This window comes from Lontra canadensis, unplaced genomic scaffold (assembly GCF_010015895.1).
Source record: "Lontra canadensis isolate GAN:19392208 unplaced genomic scaffold, GSC_riverotter_1.0 scaffold55, whole genome shotgun sequence".
Lineage (NCBI taxonomy): Eukaryota > Metazoa > Chordata > Mammalia > Carnivora > Mustelidae > Lontra > Lontra canadensis.
In genome coordinates this window covers 10564346-10582563 of record NW_022631049.1, presented here as the reverse complement: position 1 = coordinate 10582563, position 18218 = coordinate 10564346, and the positions used below count along the sequence as shown (strand labels likewise).

Below are 18218 nucleotides of genomic sequence, written 5' to 3'. Positions count from 1 at the left end.
AAAACAATAATTCTAATAACAAAATAAAAAAATGGTTTGTGGGCTTTTAAGTAATTACAGCTTTGAGTTAGACCAATGAATCTGTCAGGAAGCCTAGTGTAGACCCAAAGAAGCAAAGCATGGAAAGAGTAATACGTATGAACCCGGAGTATGTGTGAGATACATCACATGTAATATCTTAGGTGAGACTCCTTTCCATTTGATGAGGCAGGAATCATTACCCCATTTTGGAGGCAAAGGAACTAAGACTTCAAGAAGTCATGTAACTTACTAAAGATCACAGCAAATAAAGTGAATTTGAATCCAGATCTGACTCACTGTGAAGACTGTATTCTTTTAACTCTTTATTCTAATTGTATTCAATAACTCTGATTGGTATAGAAATCTAGGGCATTTCCATATTCACCAAAAATATTATGACCAGCCTCCAAAATAAACACCATTTAAGTTCATTTCTAGAGCTAAGCCCTGGTTTATTTCATTTACGAGTAAGCAAGAAAACACATGGCATGATATAAACAATTCATGTCTAACTTCTTCGGCTTTAATTTACCCAACTATAAACAAATGGACTAATACTGATTACTTCCTAGAGTTACTCTGGTGGACTAATGAGTTTGTGAATTAAAGTACTTAGCCAGTACTTGATACATACCAAACTTGATAAATATTAGCTACTGTCATTACATTTGTTTTACTAACTTAATAATCCCATTCATGTCATAACTCTAATCACTTAAATGTCTCTTTTATGAAAGAGACTAGAATGGTGGTAACCAGGGGCTGCGGGGTGTGGGCAGTGAGGGCAATAGGAAAAAGTTGGTCCAAGGGTACAAATGTCCAGTTGTAAGATGAATAAGTTGTGGGGATATAACGTACCACATGGTGATTACAGTTAATAATACTATATTACATATTTGAAAGTTGGTAAGGAAGTAGATCTTAAGTGTTCTTACCACAAAAAAAGGAATGGCAACTCTGTGATGTGACACAGATGTTAGCTAATATATGCTGATAATCATTTTACAATATACAAGTGCAATATCAACCCTGTTGTACACCTTAAATTTATAGTGTTGTACGCAAATTATATCAAATAAAGCCAGAAAATAAAATAAAAGAAACACGAAATAAAATGCTTCTCTTCAGGATACAAAATGCCTCACATCTTGCATTAGATATAAGAATTACTTTGCAAGTTAACATTTTGAAATTATGGGCAACATGTAAGTGAGTCTTCTTTATACTCTCTAATTTAAATAGCTGTGCTATAGTCAAATATATTTAAATGACTCGCTAGAAATTGGAGCAACCCTTTCCACCACGGTGATTTTCTAAGACATCCCACGGAATATAAAATCAGACGCATCACGAGGCACTGTTTTTGAACTTCTTATAAGCCCAAAAGGTACCACAACTTGTTTACTTGACAGCTCAGCCATTAATTTCAGAAAGGCTAAAACGAATAACCACCCAGGTTACAGTTGCCTTGCAGGAATCCCTCTGCTATAATCTCATAGTTTTTTCACCTAATTAATTTCCCCTTTCCTTGCACCAGAGTTTCATGAGTGTATCTTGTTTGGAGGAGATTAAGAGTCACACGCTTCATTAGCAAGGTGTAAATTATCAGCGAGGCCCTCTCCATCCACCTGCTTAATCGGGTTAATGAAGCACCCTCGGCAGGGCCTTCCTAGCGCCGCCCTCTCCATGCTCTCTGCAGGTTTTACCTCCCTCGGGTGCTGGAAAAACAGGGAAGTGTTTAAAGGTGCTACTGGCCTGTTCTGTTTCCAACCAGGGAAACCTCGACTCTCAAATTCAGCTTCGCTTTGGTCATTTGAAAGACAAAAATGTTGCTTGGGAAAAAATTACTAACAGGTGTTTTTGCTTTTTGCTTTCCTGTCTCCTGCTCTTTCGGAGAGCTGGCCCCGAGTGGGGCTTGTGTCCACGCTCGAGGTTGGGGTCATGACCGCCCATCTAATAGAGAGTCCTAATCTCCTTTCGGGCCTCTTGAATGTCAGAGCAAATGTCAGGGAGGTAATCTTCATCACAGTTTCTTCTGACGATCTCTGCTTTTGAGATCATCAGGGTGGCTTTTCTTTTTCATCACTGCTAAGTTCCTGGGTGTTGACTTAAAATCCCGGCCAAGAAATTTTTAAAAAATGTGATACATCGTGGTTAGCTGTGTTTAAGCTGGTCATTTCTACAATCTCCTTCCTCGTAAAGGAATGCTTGTGGTGGCTCTTCAAGCCTCCCGGGGAATCTATAAGCTTACTTGGAGTGTGCTGATCCCAGACCTATAAAGACAAAACGAGAGAACTACACACGGCTAAGGTAAACATTTACTGGGACACTCTTAAATCTGCTTTGGTTCTACTCTCCTCTGTACTCCGTCCTCTGGGAGTAAAACTAGGGGCCCCGTGCTCTCCTCATGTCAGCACATAGCAGAACAGGAATGAACCCTTGGGTCCCCTCTCTGGCATCCCCCTAGGCCAAATTTTCAATGAACTTAAAATTAATTAGAGGTCAAATTTGGATGTCAGTAACTATCTTGGGAATTTTGTCAGAGAAAGAAACCCATTGTGCTTAAATCCCTTGGTCATATGAATTAAATCTCTTCTTAGAATTCACCATTATCAGATCACCGAATTGCCCATCCCTGATGGCCGCTGATAAGAAAATGCTCCAGCCCTTCCTGGCTTTCTGAAACTCCCTGAAGTGTAAGACAACATGCATGGAGGAGAAAAAAGACATCCTTTACTAGATCAAGTTCTCTTTCACCATCTGTATACACTTTGATTCAAAGTGAATGGGGTTGGGGGTGGGAGAGGAATAAAGATATACGTAGAAGCGGTACGGTAACTACATTCAACATGGATGCTTGGTTTGGGTATTCAGGTGGAAACTACCAAGTACAGGTGTGCTAAAGGCTTTAGTTTCTACTATAATATTTATACTCTTCAGTTGATGCAACCTTCCGCACATTGAAATTTGAGCTTATAAGACCATGTCTCATATGGTCAATGCCATCCCTTAACCATAAACACACAAATGCACGTGCGCGCGCGCGCACACACACACACACACACACACAAGCACAGATGCACGTGAATACTCTTGTGTTTCACGAAGATCCTTCCTTCAGTTCCTTATGGTAGAGCGATTTAAAGTGAATTACATGAATAAGGAGACTGGCCCATCCACAGTGTCAACACTGATAATGCAAACATAGGAGAGGATTTTAGACACGTAAGATTTTTCTTTTATTATTAATGAAAATGAATCAAATGACAGCTGAATGTTTTTCCATTCAGGCTGTTGGAACCGTGTTAATATTAATGCCGGGATGTGTTTATCTTCATTCTCAGTCGTGGTTACAATGATTATGTTGTTAAGATAAGAAACCTTCACATTTGTGGTAGGTCCCTCATTTACTTCCTTTATAATCACTTCCATTCCAGTCACAACTACCCACTTCTGATGTCATAATTCTCTTTGCAGCTGTGTAATCTCTAAGACAACATTCATTAACATGCACCGCACTGACCTCCGTGTGCGCTAGGCACCAAGAAGTGTCCCGGGCTATTTGGGAGCCAGGGGGACAGCAGACGGCTCTGGTACCCAAAATGCTCTAGAAAGCAATGTACTGCTTCCTCTCCACATAAGAAACACTCTGGCCCCTCTTTTCTCTGTAAACAAATGCAGTATCTCTCTGGCTCCAGAATAAATCTAAGGACAGAACGTAACCTTAAATTTCAGACCTGGATGATGGCTGTGTATAGGGCATGTTCTGGGATCTGATCTATATCTCTTCCATACCATAGTGTTGTCATTGTTGTTTTTAAGGTTTCCTTTGTTTCTTTATTTGAGAGGGAGACCGAACGAAAGCACTGGTGGGGGGAAGCGCAGAGGGAGCGGGACTACCCAGTTGTTCTGAACACACCTTCCTTCACTCCAGGCAGTGGCGATGTTTGGACCATTCCCCACCTCGGGAACCGTATATTTCAGCCCTACGTCAATTGTACCAGAAGTCTGCATTAACATAGACTGACAACTGTGGGCATTATAATCAGTGTGCGAACAATATCAAAGGGTAGGTGAGAAACAGGATCTTTTGGGAGAACCACCTGCGATGTCAAATGATTCCCAAGAATGCGAGTTCAATCACATGATGCTCAACGGCCCCCAAGCTGTGAAAGTTGACTCTATACTGTTTTTTTCCATAGGCACCTTGGTATGTTTCTACCTGCTGAACTCCTCATAGCCACTGGTGCTTTTATGCCTTTAAAATTTTTCATTAATTAAATAAAAATCAAATGCAACTTTGAAGTCTCTTGATTTTCTGCTACCCTGAAAGCATGTTCTGACTTTTCAGATAAGATGATTTCATTCCATTATGCTCAAACTTTCTTGTATTTCTGATAAGTGAGTCTGCATTAGGGAAAAAGAGGGAAAGAAAGCAGACAATTTATGAGAACGAGACTTTCCCGCTGTAGGGAACAGCAAACTGGAGTGTCCCAGGTTTAGCTGCCTTGACTCATATTTCATAGTTCATAGTTGAACCAAAATTGCATCCATTTATGTATTTATTCAACATTTGACATCATTTACTGAATGTCAGTACTCTGTGCTGAACACAGCACTAGACAAAGGATGTTTGTAGACGAAACACAATACTCCCCTCAAAGAAATCAGTCTAGTGAGTAAGACAGACAACCTATTACCACAATGTGTGCTATCAGTATGACAGGGGGCGGTGGAGGGGGTAGCTTCCTGAGCACGGAGGAGGGGGCTGACTTCCACCAGGACAGGAGGAAATAAGGAAGGTTTCCTTGGCGAATAAAAACCAAAGATTTTTAAAGTAGCAAGTTATCTTAAACATCTTATATTTCAGTCTCCCTTCCATAGACTATAGAAATTCCTTCTACAAAACATAGGACCAAAGTTTCATCCTGTTTCTGCATGACTGGTTCACAGATGAAGAGCTCGCCCCTCTGCAAGTCAGTGTCTCCCACTTTTTGGTGACTCTCATTATTGCTAAATTTTGTCTTAGGACAAGCCAAAATTTTTCTCCTTGTAACTCTATCTCCCACCCCCACCACCACCTTTCTCTCTCTAGAGTATAATTCCTTCTTTCTTTACTTTTTCTGTCTCCCATACTTAAAGACAGTGAGTACATCCTCCCTATTTATTAAATATTCCAAATTTCCTCCAGTGTTCTTCAACTGAGAGAATTTACAAGTCACCATATTTTTCAAAGTCCTTCATAAAGTGAACCCAGTCCTGGTTGCTGTTCGGCAGTGATGATCAGGACATTGTATTTCTACTGATTCAGTCTATGTTTGCATTTATTTCTTGATTGGGAGGTTCTCGCTTTTCCTGCATCCCAATAGCCTTTAGAGCCCAAACCATTCTTATCCTGCAACTGCCACCCAAATCCTTTTCTTTTTTAAAGCTTTACTTGAGAGAGAGCGTGCACACACATGCGGGGGGGGGGGGGGGGCAAGGGTAGAGGGAGAGAGTCCCAAGCAGACTTCCCACTTAGCAAGGAGCCCACCACGGAGCTCAGTCCCAGAACCCTGAGATCATGATCTGAGCTGAAATCAAGAGTTGGCAGTTCAACCAACTGAGCCACCCAGGTGCTTCTAAATCCTTTTCTATGTTCTCCTCTTAAGAATGTCATCATATTCCCAGGCACCTAGATGTGAAACCATGAAGTCTTAAGTGGGTATTTATTATATCTCACTCTACCCCCAGCGTGGGGCTTAAACACACGGCCCCAAGATCAAGAGTGCCATGCTCTACTGAGCCAGCCAGGTGCCCCGACTATTTAAATGACTGCCAAATGGTTTTTCTACTTTAAATCTCTTAGCTATAATCCACCCTTCAGCTACTGCTACAGTCATTTTCATAAGGAGACACTTCTGATCATGTCACTCCAAGCTGATATAAACTATGTATCTTTTTGTCCTTCCACTTCTAATGGATATTTTTAAATTTCTTGATCAAATATACATAATTTTACTTGCCACATTCTATTTGTGGTCCTGTCATTACCATTAGGGTGATAATGTGCAATTATCTTTACAACATCGGTTAATACTCCCAAGTTCACTTTATTACTCATATACTCATATATTCTATTGATATAGGACTATCAAGACCCCTAAGTATTAGTTTTTCCTTCCTATTCTGTTTTCCTCCCATTATCAGGCACTTTTTCTAGTATGGTTTTTCTTCAAAGGCCACAACTGTTGATGTCCATGGTATCAACAAAGAAAGTTAAATATCATAAGGTAAATAAAGATAAAATGCTCTGGGGGCACCTGGGTGGCTCAGTCGGTTAAGGGTCTGCCTTCAGCTCAAGTCAGGATCCCAAGGTCCTGGGATCGAGTCCTGCATCACGCTCAATGCTCAGAGGGGAGTCTGCTTCTCCCTCTCCCTCTGCCTGCTCCTTCCCTGCTTGTGCTCTCTCTGTGTGTCAAATCAACAAAATCTTGAAAAAAAAAAATGTTATGAAAGAAGCAGAATTTGAGTTAAGCCTTAAAGGATGGGTGGGGGTGGTGTCTGGGTGGCGCAGTCAGTTTAGCATCCAACTCTTGGTTTCAACTCAGGTCACAGTTGTGAGATTGAAACCCATGTGGGGCTCCGTGCCCAGCAGAGCGTGTGCTGGAAATTCTCTCTCCCTCTCCCTCTGCCCCTCCCACTCTCGCTCTCTTATGCACTCTCACACACTCTCTCTCTCTAAAATAAATAAATCTTTTAAAAAGTCAAATAAAGGATGGGTAGGATTTGGGGCTTGCAACAGGAGAAAAGGCATTATTGGTGTTGAGATTTGCAAAAAAGAATAAACTGTGAGTGGCAAAGAATTTTGATTTGACTAATTGCCAAGAATATAAAATGCATGAGAAAAAGCTACAGGCCCTAAGAGGGAAAAAATAGGATCAAATCTTAGTGTACTTGAATGCCAAATGGAGGCATTTGATACTGTTGGAATGACAAACTTGCAATTTACAGCGATCAAATACCACCAGTGCCTCCAAGCTTGCCTTGCAATCCAAGGGATTGCCTATCCCTTCAAAGTTGATAAAGATTCATATACACTAGGTTAGCGTTTGCACTGTGTCATTTGTTCCAATTTGAATCAGTTGAAGTAGAGGGCAGTGGGTTTTATGACCCTTGCTATATATCAGTGTATAATTCAAGAAGAAGGGGACATTGCCCACTTCCCCCTTACATGACAACAGCAGGCACACAGCCTTTTGTACTTCCCAGTACAGTAACAGCACAATGTGTCTCTTTCTCTTGGGGGCAGCTGTAGAATTTCTTCTAATTGGTAAGACTTGTATGTACATTTTAAGATTGCTCCAAGTATGCCTTCACCATCTTCTTCTGAAAGTCTCTGGGTTCACTCCACAAAGGAAGAGCTGCTGACCTGTTGCAAGGCTCTAATGCTGCTACGTTTCTCCTCCTCCTCCTTTATTACACTCCTTCACTATGTACCTCTTGCCACTGACTTTGTGCCATTTCTGTGCACATGACAATTTTCTCCACCCTGACTCACTTCTATCTCGGAGCACTCCAACCTCCTCAAGAAGGCAGAAAATCCCTCCTCTCTTGAACATGGATTCTTAATCTGAAATTCATAGGACCAGTCCCCACATATACATATACAAAGTGTTTTTACATAGAGTTCGGGGGTGGGGGACCTGTGAACTTGAACGGAGGAAAAAAAATCGCATCCTTAATTGCAGTCACCTCTTTAAAAAAAAAAAAACACAAAAGAACAAACAACAACAACAACAACAACAAACCCCTTCATTCCCTGATGCCATGGAGATGTGCTACGTGGCCTCCTACCTACTCGCCACCCTCAGGGCAATGCCTCCGTCCAATGTCAAGGGCATCAGGAAGAATCTGGACAGGTGGGCATCAAGGCAGATGATGACTGGCTCAACAAGGTCATCAGAGAGCTGAACGGAAAAGTACTGAAGATGTCATTGCCCTGGGTATTGGCAAGTTGGCCAGTGTGCCCGCTGGTGGGGCTGTGGCTGTGTCTGCTGTCCCAGGATCTGCATCTCCTGCTGCTGGTTCCACCCCAGTGGTGGCAGAGGAGAAGAAAGAGGAGAAAAGGAAGGAGTCAGAGTCAGCTGACGATGTGGAATTTGACTTGTTCCATTATGGTCCTGTTCTCCTGCAAATAAAACCCTTTTATCATAAGAAAAAAAATTTTTTTTAATGTTCTGAGCAGTCTATAAGCATCAGCAGACTGCCAAAGGAGTCCAAAGCACAAAGAAAGACGAAGATCCCTGCCCTGCAGGGAAACCCCATTGCATTTAGAGTACATATAATTGGTGAAGGCAGGCGCCTGGGTGGCTCAGTTGGTTAAGCATCTGTCTTCAGCTCAGGTCATGATGCTGGAATCCCAGGATCTAGTCCCTCATCAGGCTCCCTGCTAAGCGGGGAGTCTGCTTTTCCCTCTGACCCTCCCTCTTCTCACGCTCTCTCTCTCATTCTCTCTCTCAAATAAATAAATAAAATCTGTTTTTAAAAATTGGAGTATGCTTTTGGAAGTATAGTTAGCAGAGCCCTAGAGCCCAGCTATCCTTCCAGCATCAGAAAAATGGCTAAGAGCATAGTCTGGATCCAAGAATTGGGTTTCAAATCCCAACTCTATCATGTCCTGGGGATGCAGCCTTGGACCTATCCTCCAAACTCTGTGTCTATGTACTTATCTTAAAAAGTAGGTTGTAAAAAAATATCTAAATGATTAGCAAGTGCTTGGTACATAACATTCAGTAGATAAATAAGAGCTTTACAATCGATTATCACAGGTGATAATAATAGTAGTAACATTATTGATTATTAACATTATTAATATAATTATAGTTTATCATAATGACGATGATCCCATTACAGCATTTTAATTATCATTTAATGTCAACGACTATGATCCCCTGTGACATCCCCCTCAATTCTGTCAAGATATGTTTTTGTCTCAAAACATTCATCATTAAAAGTCTTCTGCAGAAGACTGATAACGAAAAACCCATTCAACTAAATTCAATTAATATTTATTAAAGAACTAGTGTGTGTGCTGTACTCTGTATTGGGTACTGAGATTGTAAGGTGGCTAAGGCTGGCCCCCTGCCCTGTGTAGCTCATGGTCTAGCTGGAAAGACAATCATGTAAACAAACAGTTATGATAACTTGTAATAAGGGCTAAACATTAGTTCTAGCAAAGTGCTGTGAGAACTCGGTAGACAGGGGGATTAGCTGGTCAGGGAGAGGTAGCTGAGTTGGAAGTCTTCACAGGGATGGTGATATTTGAGCTGTCTAGAAGGAGGAGTGATGGTTTCGCAGGCAGAAAGGGTATAACGTGAATCAAAGCACAAGTCGGAGAATTGCCAAGGAATGCTGAGAACAACAGTTTTGCTAGAATACAGGGTACAGGGTAGGGAGTGAATTGAGATGAAGTTAACAAGGCATTCAACACCTGGGCCCGGCTCAATGTTGTAGGAACTTGCCACTCAAAACGTGGTGCCAGGACCTCCCGCATCCGCAACATCTGAGATATTGTTAAAAATGCAAATGCTTGAGCCTTACCCCTAGACTGACCAGGTCAGAATCTGCATTCTGAAAACCCCAGGTGATTGATATGTGCATTAAAGTTTGAAAAGCACTGTTGTAGGGATGCCTGGGTAGCTCAGTCAGTTAAGCGTCTGCCTTTGGCTCAGGTCACGATCCTGGTGTCCTGGGATCAAGTCCCGCATAGGGCTCCTTGCTCAGCAGGGAGTCTGCTTCTCCCTCTCACTCTCCCTCTGCACTCTTTCAAATAAATAAATAAAATCTTAAAAAAAAAAAAAAGAATCCTTGTTGTAGAACCCTTAACGCCAGGCTGAGGTGCGAAGCCTTTATCCTGTGGCCTTTGTATGTTATAGATCTGGTTTCTAGAAACTAAATTTAATAGCAGCATGAAAAAACAGATTGAAAGGTAGAAAGGGGAAAACACGATGGGTAGATGAGAGCTCAAAGTAAGGGCTCTGTCAAGGTAGAGAGGGTACAAAACAAGGGTAAATGCCCTGGACTCGCCTTTGGTTGCTAGAGTCATCATTATATATCAACAAGTTCTTTGTATTAAGCACTTGCTGTATTCCGAGTCCTGGACTGGGTACTGAGGGGATTACAAATAAGTTTAAAGTGAAAACCCCTGAAAATGTCATCCTCTATAGTGAGACGACAGACACATGAAAGTCAACAAATAAACAAGGCTGTGTGTGTGTTGCACATGTGTGTACACACACACACACACACACACACACACATATATATGAATACGATGCTGGTAGATGTTAATTACCATCTCTCCCTGACTTCTACTGTACTCTGTGATAAAGTGATTACTGGTCATCTTCTGCAGCTGAAACTGGTAATATGGAGGCAGCAACCAATCCCAGTCTCATGGCTATGCTCGATTAATCTGAGATCAGAATGGATAGCTAATGGGGGCTTAGAGCTTCATCATATCAGCTATTAACTTGAGGGGAGGAGGTTTTTCCTGACAATGCAATCACTCGCCTCGTGCCTGGAATGTTTAAACATAGATAATATTTTGTATGTAGCAGTGCTATTTTTGTAAAAAATAAATTAATAAAAAGTTCTACAACATACTTTTCTCTCTCCCCATTAATATTATAATTAGTTTATTAGATGTTTCATGTAAATTTAATGGCTTCATGGATCAGAAGCTTTTAATACAATCTAATAAGTATTAGTGATTATTCCAAATAGATTAACCATTTTATTTCTTAGCAGAATGCCTGTCTTGTAAAATGAGAGAGAAATACCTGCAAGAAACCCCTTATCTTTTTTTTTTTAAAGATTTTATTTATTTATTTGACAGAGACCACAAGTAGGTAGAGAGGCAGGCAGAGAGAGAGAGGGAAGCAGGCTCCCCATTGAGCAGGAGCCTGATGCGGGGCTCGATCCCAGGATCCTGGGATCATGACCTGAGCCAAAGGCAGAGGTTTTAACCCACTGAGCCACCCACGTACCTCTAGAAAGCCCCTTATCTTGATCAATATTGCATCCTAAACTACACCGGGGTTTTCTTTGCTACTGGTTTAGGCAGGGGTGCCTGGCTGGCTCAGTCCATAGAGCATGTGACACTTGATATGGGGGTCGTGAGTTCAAGCCCTGCATAGAGCTTACTTAAAAAAGAAAAAAAAAAAGTGAAATTACTGGTGTAAGCAACAGAACGATGTCTTGGGGTGTCCAACATCCCACATGTTTTATAGCAGAAAAAATGTCAGAAGGAGCCCCACAGCCATTTGGCTTAAGGAAGTGTTATCTAGTCTTCCTCCCTGGCCCACGAAGAGTAGGAGAATGGAGAAATCAGAACTTGGCCACAAACCTATCTCTAGATATGCCCCCATCTTCTGTCTCTCTCTCTCTCTTTCTCTCTCTCTCTCTCTCTCTCTCACACACACACACACACACACACACCTTCTTCAGGAATTTCAACTGTGAACAAGCAGTCTCATGGGAACAAGGCCAGCCCCATAGCTGACCCAGTAGCAATAAGGACTTGCACACTAAATTAGAGAATAAGTTTAACCCCACTATATTATTAAAGGAAATACGAACATATGTATAGAAAGCCATTTGGTAACTGGATTTGATCATCCAGTTTCACTGTGATATAACCATGTGTTGGGAGCACTGGCTGTTGACAAGTTTCAAGAATGTCGGTGCAGCACCTGAGAAAGACTTGGGAACAGTGTGGGGACTCCCTCTCAGAAAGAACAATGGAAGCTAGAGGTATTGCAGACAAAGCTTTCTAATGTCTGTAGCAAGCCTGATTGCTTAAAGACACGAATATTCACTTTTTTTCCCAGTAAGATTATTTTTGGTAGCATTAGACCTAGACCATAGAAAAGAAAACAGGGCACCTGGCTGGCTCCGTCAGGGGGGCATGCAAACTCTTGATCTCAGGGTTATGAGTTCCAGCCCCATATTGGGTGTAGAGATTACTTAATTAATTAATTAACTAATTACTTAATTAACAAAATTAAAAGAAAACCAAAAATAAAACTCTGGTACTGCTTCTCTTGAAATCAACCAGTTTCTAAGTTTAGCTAGCTAGTAAGAACTTGGCACTCAGTTGGCCTGGAACTCACTACTTACAGTACCACCTTTCCTTCTGATTTTAAATTTTAGAAGACCAACACAGATGGTCTGTGGGTGGCTCCATCTCTTAAGTGTCTGCCTTCAGCTCAGGTCACGATCTCAGGGTCCTGGGTTAGAGCCCCGCATTGGGCTTCCTGCTCAGTGGGAAGCCTGCTTCTCCCTTTCCCTCTGCCTGCTGATCCCCCTACCTGTGCTCTCTCTCTCTTTGTCAGATAAATAAATAAAATCTTATTATTTTTATTTTTATTTTTTAAAATTTTATTTATTTATTTGACAGACAGAGATCACAAGTAGGCAGAGAGGCAGGCAGAGAGAGGAGGAAGCAGGCTCCATGCCGAGCAGAGAGCCGGACGTGAGGCTCAATCCCAGGACTCTGGGATCATGACCTGAGCTGAAGGCAGAGGCTTTAACCCACTGAACCACCCAGGCGCCCCAAATAAAATATTTTTAAAAAGAAGAAGAAGAAGCCCACAACAGAGATTAAACATCTCCATATTTTACCAACTCCACTCACTTCCACTGAATCAAGGACCTAACAGGGACCACTGAGGTTTAAATTGAGATTTATCAGCAGTTCTTGTTTCAGTCAACTTTTTCTAAATGGAACAATGCCATTCTCCATTTGGCTCCTGTCCTCACCATCCCGCCCCGCCTGCCCTCCCCCCGACCCTACTCCCTGGACCTTGGGACCAGGGGAAACGCTGGACATCCTCTGGTCCTGATGAAGATAGAGTGGGAGAAAGGTGGTGAGCTGCAGATGGACTGCCAAGTTCATGCCAGCTGTAAAAAGGGAAATATTAAAGCCACAACAGTCTTTTTGCAAGCCCATTGATGCCAGGCACCACGAGAAGAAAATCTGCATTGGCAGGTTTTGTTATTTTTTAACTCGACCCTGACAATACCTGCTGGGCTACCTGTGCTTTCTGCCAAAGAAGTGTCAGATGAGGGAGGAAGTTTGCACACCTGGTGAATTCAACATCACAATGCCATTTGGAGGGAGGAAAGAGAGAGAGAAAGGCAACTGCAGAAAAGAACAGAGCCAAGAAATAGAAACTGGGGAGGAGGAGGAAGAGCAATGAAACAAACAATTTGGAGGAATTCTTGTGTGACATTTTCCGAGATCATATTACACCACGGGGACAGGAATAATTAAGTATTATGGTAGCCTCGGAGTGTGAGAATACACCACTCCGTGCTTGAATTTTTGTACCTGGAACTCAAAAGGAAACTCTGCACCAGCCACTGTGTCTGTCTGAGGTTTTGATGCCCTGTTTGGCCACGCTGCTACTCTGCAGTTTCCAACTGCATGTAATTAAACATTAAGTGGTCTCTTAATGGGCTGTCTTTTCCAAAAAAGCCTTTCTTTAATTTACAATCAGTATGTCTGTAGAAAACACTAAATGATTGCTTTCGCCTATCCCAGCGACACTTTGGCCATTCTGTTAACAGCCCTGTTTTTTTCAGGAGTTGGACCGATGGAGGCAATCGGAGGGGGTAAAGGAGGGGTTAGTTTCAATGACGTTCAAGCCAAAGCCAAGCTTGTTAGCAGCAACTGTCACACACAGGACACCATATGGAGCTTCAGGGTCCCCGGACCCTAGGACCCACGTATGTTCTCAGTGCACAGTAACTCATGTGCTCCGACGTCCCTCCACGTGCCCAGGACACCCAGAGGGGGCTTGAGTACAGAGCATCACAAACTGCTTCCTTTCATCAGAACATCGAAATTCTATTCGAATGTGTTTTGAAAATACGTGTTTTCATTCATTAGAGTACCAACAAACATAAAGCTTCTGGGGACTGCCTGGTACAGAGAAGACCCTCAGATAGTTACCAAGTGAATAGATACATCTTGTGATGGTCCCAGTTTTCCTAAATCCCAATGAAAGCTTAAGTGGAAGCTTAATTTTGTTAATTTTGTTAAGTTTGGCATCTGAGAATCCTTTCCTGTAGCCATTCCAATATCCGTTTTCATGTCTCTGGGGCCAGAAAAATATTATGATTTTATTATTCATATAATGTTAGTAATGTAGTTAATGTCTGCTGTTCAGAGACGTTTATGGCAGGCACGAGAAGCAATGTGCTTGGATATTCTTTCAGTCTCCCGGAGAGGTCGAAGCTGGAGTGTCTTCAAGGCAAATACCGGCTCTTACTAAATAACTAACATTTCCTTGTGGAACAAATGCAAATCTGTATGAACCTACGAAAATCCCCTTGGCGCTAACACCATTAGTGTCATAACTGTCAAAAAGAACTGAAAAAGAAGAGGACCTAAGGATAAAATTAGATACATTCGTAGGTGGAAATTCTCATCCAACAGGTCATTTAGCCAAGAGTCGAGATCTCCACTGATGCTGGACAGTTCCCAAGGCTTCATTCTAAGAGATCTTCCCTCCCGAGCTTGAAGTGCTCCCGACTGGAGATCGGGCCACTTCCCTCGAGGGACGCTTTCACAGCATCTGAGAGGTCAACACTGAGAGATTTCTTGCTTTCATATTTTTACTCCAAATTAGCCCCTTGGATGACCCTGGACAATTCTGATGGGTGATGCCCTTTCAGACATTTTTAAGTGGTTGTCTGGTCCCTCCCGGCAGCCTCGCAAGCATCACAAAGGAGGTCCTTCCTCCCTGTCCAGGCCCGCAGAGACATGTTTGATTTTGCAGTTTTTTTTTAAAAGATTTTATTTATTTATTTGACAGATAGAAATCACAAGTAGGCAGAGAGGCAGGCAGAGAACGAGGAGGAAGCAGACTCCCCGCTGAACAGAGAGCCCAACGTGGGGCTCGATCCCAGGACCCTGGGATCATGACCCGACCCGAAGGCAGAGACCTTGACCCACTGAGCCACCCAGGCGCCCCTGATTTTGCAATTTTAAACAAATTGTACAGACCTGAAGAACTGTGGAAGCTGATGACTAAAGCTTTGTTCTTTGCAAACGTGGTCCATTTTGCCTACTCAGGCTTTCTTGAGATGTCAGCCCCTCTAGCCACTCACTCATTTTCTCCCTAATTCCTTGGAGAGCTGAATTGCCGTCTTCAGTAAATTCATTTGAACAAATCCATTACCCTGTTCTCTTCTCCTTCTGCCATCATCCATACTAGTCAATTTGCATAAAGCTTTTTTAAATTCCCAATTATTCTCTTCTTTTTTTAAACCAAGGACCCAATGTATAAGGTCTTTATTATTTTATTACTAAGCAACTTTACCTCACTTGTTAAACGCCAGTGTTTCGGGGGTAAATTGTGCAGTGTTGGCAGGCCTGTTTAAGCTACATTTAAAAGGAAATTAGGGGCGCCTGGGTGGCTCAGTTGGTTAAGACTCTGCCTTCGGCTTGGGTCATGGTCTCGGGGTCCTGCAGTGGAACCCTGCATTGGGCTCTCTGCTCAACAGGGAGCCTGCTTCCCCCTCTCTCACTGCCTGCTTCTCTGCCTACTTGTGATCTCTCTCTCTGTCAAATAAATAAATAAAATCTTTAAAAAATTTTTTTAAAAAGGAAATTAAGATCATGTTTTGACAGCTTTTTTAGAGATGAGGAGGAGGCAATACACATTGCCCACAGACTGAATTAACCTATGGTATGTGGGACGAAAGATGCTACTATCATTTTCAACAACAGTGAGAGGTTCAGAGCGTTTGGAGCTGAGGAAAAAACTACTTGCACTAATGGATAAATATTTTAGATCTGCCATGGAGAGGACTGAAAGCATGATTTAAAGATAGCAGGGTGGTTTGTTTTGGTTACACCTTGACCCCCTTGTCAAGTTTGTCTTTACTCTTACTTCCTTCTTTGCAAATGTTTGCAGGTTTAGAAATCCTTATGGTTTCTTCAACTGTTGAACAAAAAACAGAGACTCTTTGTGACAAAGGCAAACAAAATGCAAAATAATTTAACCAAGCAGTTAAACTATAGCTATAGTTTGATACATATTATAGAATATTGTATGATCCCTCTTGCATTCTTCCTGTATCTGTGTTCTTGTCCTTTTAGTAGAAAGAGTAGAGTCCACGTTAGCTCACTGAGGCTTCTGATTCTGGCTCAGTCTTGCTGGTCAGAGAAGGACTGGGATGATGATGACAAAAATGGTGGTAATAGTAACAGGGAACATGATAGGGCCCCTACTACCTCACAATAATCAGGGAAATAGAAACTATTATTTTTCCTGTTTTACAAAAGAGGACACTAGGCACAAAGGGGTGGGATACACTTCATATGGAAAAAAAATCTTGGGGTACCTCGGTGGCTCAGTGGGTTAAGGCCTCTGCCTTCAGCTCAGGTCGTGATCTCAGGGTCCTGGGATCGAGCCCCACATCGGACTCTCTGCTCAGCAGGGAGCCTGCTTCCCCCTCTCTCTCTGCCTGCCTCTCTGTCTACTTGTGATCTGTCTGTCAAATAAATAAATAAAATCTTAAAAAAAAAAAATCTACTTCCTTATAGAGAGGAGCCTGGATTTAAACCCAGACGTTTAAACCCAAGATTTAAAGCCTGAATGCTCTACCACTATCCTTAACTACCCTCAACTGAGGGTCAATTTCACAAATAACAAATAATATGTATTGACTTATGTTTTCTAAGGCACCAGGAAGTCACATCTACTTATGGAATAATGTTGTAATGAGGGTTTCTACAATATTGTGAGAGCTAGAGATACAGGCGAATAACAAATACCTCCCTCCCACACTACCACCACAACAACCCAGTTTGTGTATAAAGTTGAGGTAAAATTAACCAAAGCTCAGGAAAAACTCAGGATATTCAGAAAAGATAAGCAAAATGAGGCCAGGCTGCACTTCCACAGGGGAAACTACAGGCCTCTGTTGGCACCAAATCCACTCAAGTTAACAGGGAAACACCCCAATGTAAAAGTTCTAGACCTACAGTAAAAACAAACAAACAACAAAACAAAACAAAACAAAACAAAAACCGCTGACCTCTGGAAAACAGTAAATTTGCCAATTTGGATAGATCTTTGCAAGGCTGAGTAAATTACCTAGTCCAATGTCCTGCTGATTGGGTTAGGATATATTCAAATCATTTCAATATGGAAGATGGATCCTACCTTTGTCATTACCATCATGAAGATGTAAAAGAACCAGATGGAGAAAACACAGGCCTGGTCTCCTCTACCCAGGCTCTAGACTCTATCCAGACCACTTCTCCTGGGGAGGACAGATAGTAAGGAGAGATAGTCCTGAAATTGTAATCTCCTCCAAATATCTAAACATTTTGCTTTGCCTCTTGTCTGACCAGGCAGATGCTGTGTGATTCTTTCTATGTTTCTTTGAACATTATATCAGCAAGACACTGGAGCCAAAGCCAGTCTTAAGAAGTAACAAGACTTCACTGTTTATTCCATGCCCTATTTCTCCACAGTCACTTCAAAAATCTTCCAACCTTACAAAACACACCACTTTTTAATCAATCGGTGACTTTTTAGCATAAGGGATGTCCCTTCACCAATTGTATACAATGTGTTCATCCCGAGGTTAGTAATTATAACTTGGGCTTGTTTATTTAGTGTATCATTCAGGGAACAAGACACAAACAATGGAGTAGGTTTACAGATACCAAAATTTTATTAATTTAAAATTAATTAAATGATTAAAAAGCTAGGTCAGCCAAAGCGTCTAAGAATGAAGTTATGGAGCAACTATGAAGTTATAGTGGGATGTCTCTGTGACACTGTTTGCTGACTGACTGAAATTCTGCATGTGTCAAGTTGATCTTTGGTCCTGTCCAAGGGAGCTTATTTGCTAAAAATACCTTAAATAATTTGTGTTTACTTTTACCCTCAATAACCCACTTCTAATGCATGGACCTTAAACAACATATTATTAAAACAGCAGGAGTAAAAAAATAAATAAATAAATAAATAATTTTAAACATAAATAAATAAATAAAACAGCAGGGGTATTTTTGAGAGCTCTCATTTTTTTTTTTTTTAATCTGTCAGTCCTTTCCAGAGCCATCTAGCAAAATCAAATAGAATGACTATGAACTAGGATATTGGAGTAGCAGAGGCAGAATAATTTCG

The 18218-nt window shown here is 41.7% G+C and overlaps 1 pseudogene; it reads left to right on the top strand.

Annotated features, from left to right (window-relative positions):
- The first annotated feature begins 7836 nt into the window (after positions 1-7836).
- On the top strand, positions 7837-13787 carry LOC116877987 (annotated as a pseudogene).
- The last annotated feature ends 4431 nt before the right edge of the window (positions 13788-18218 follow it).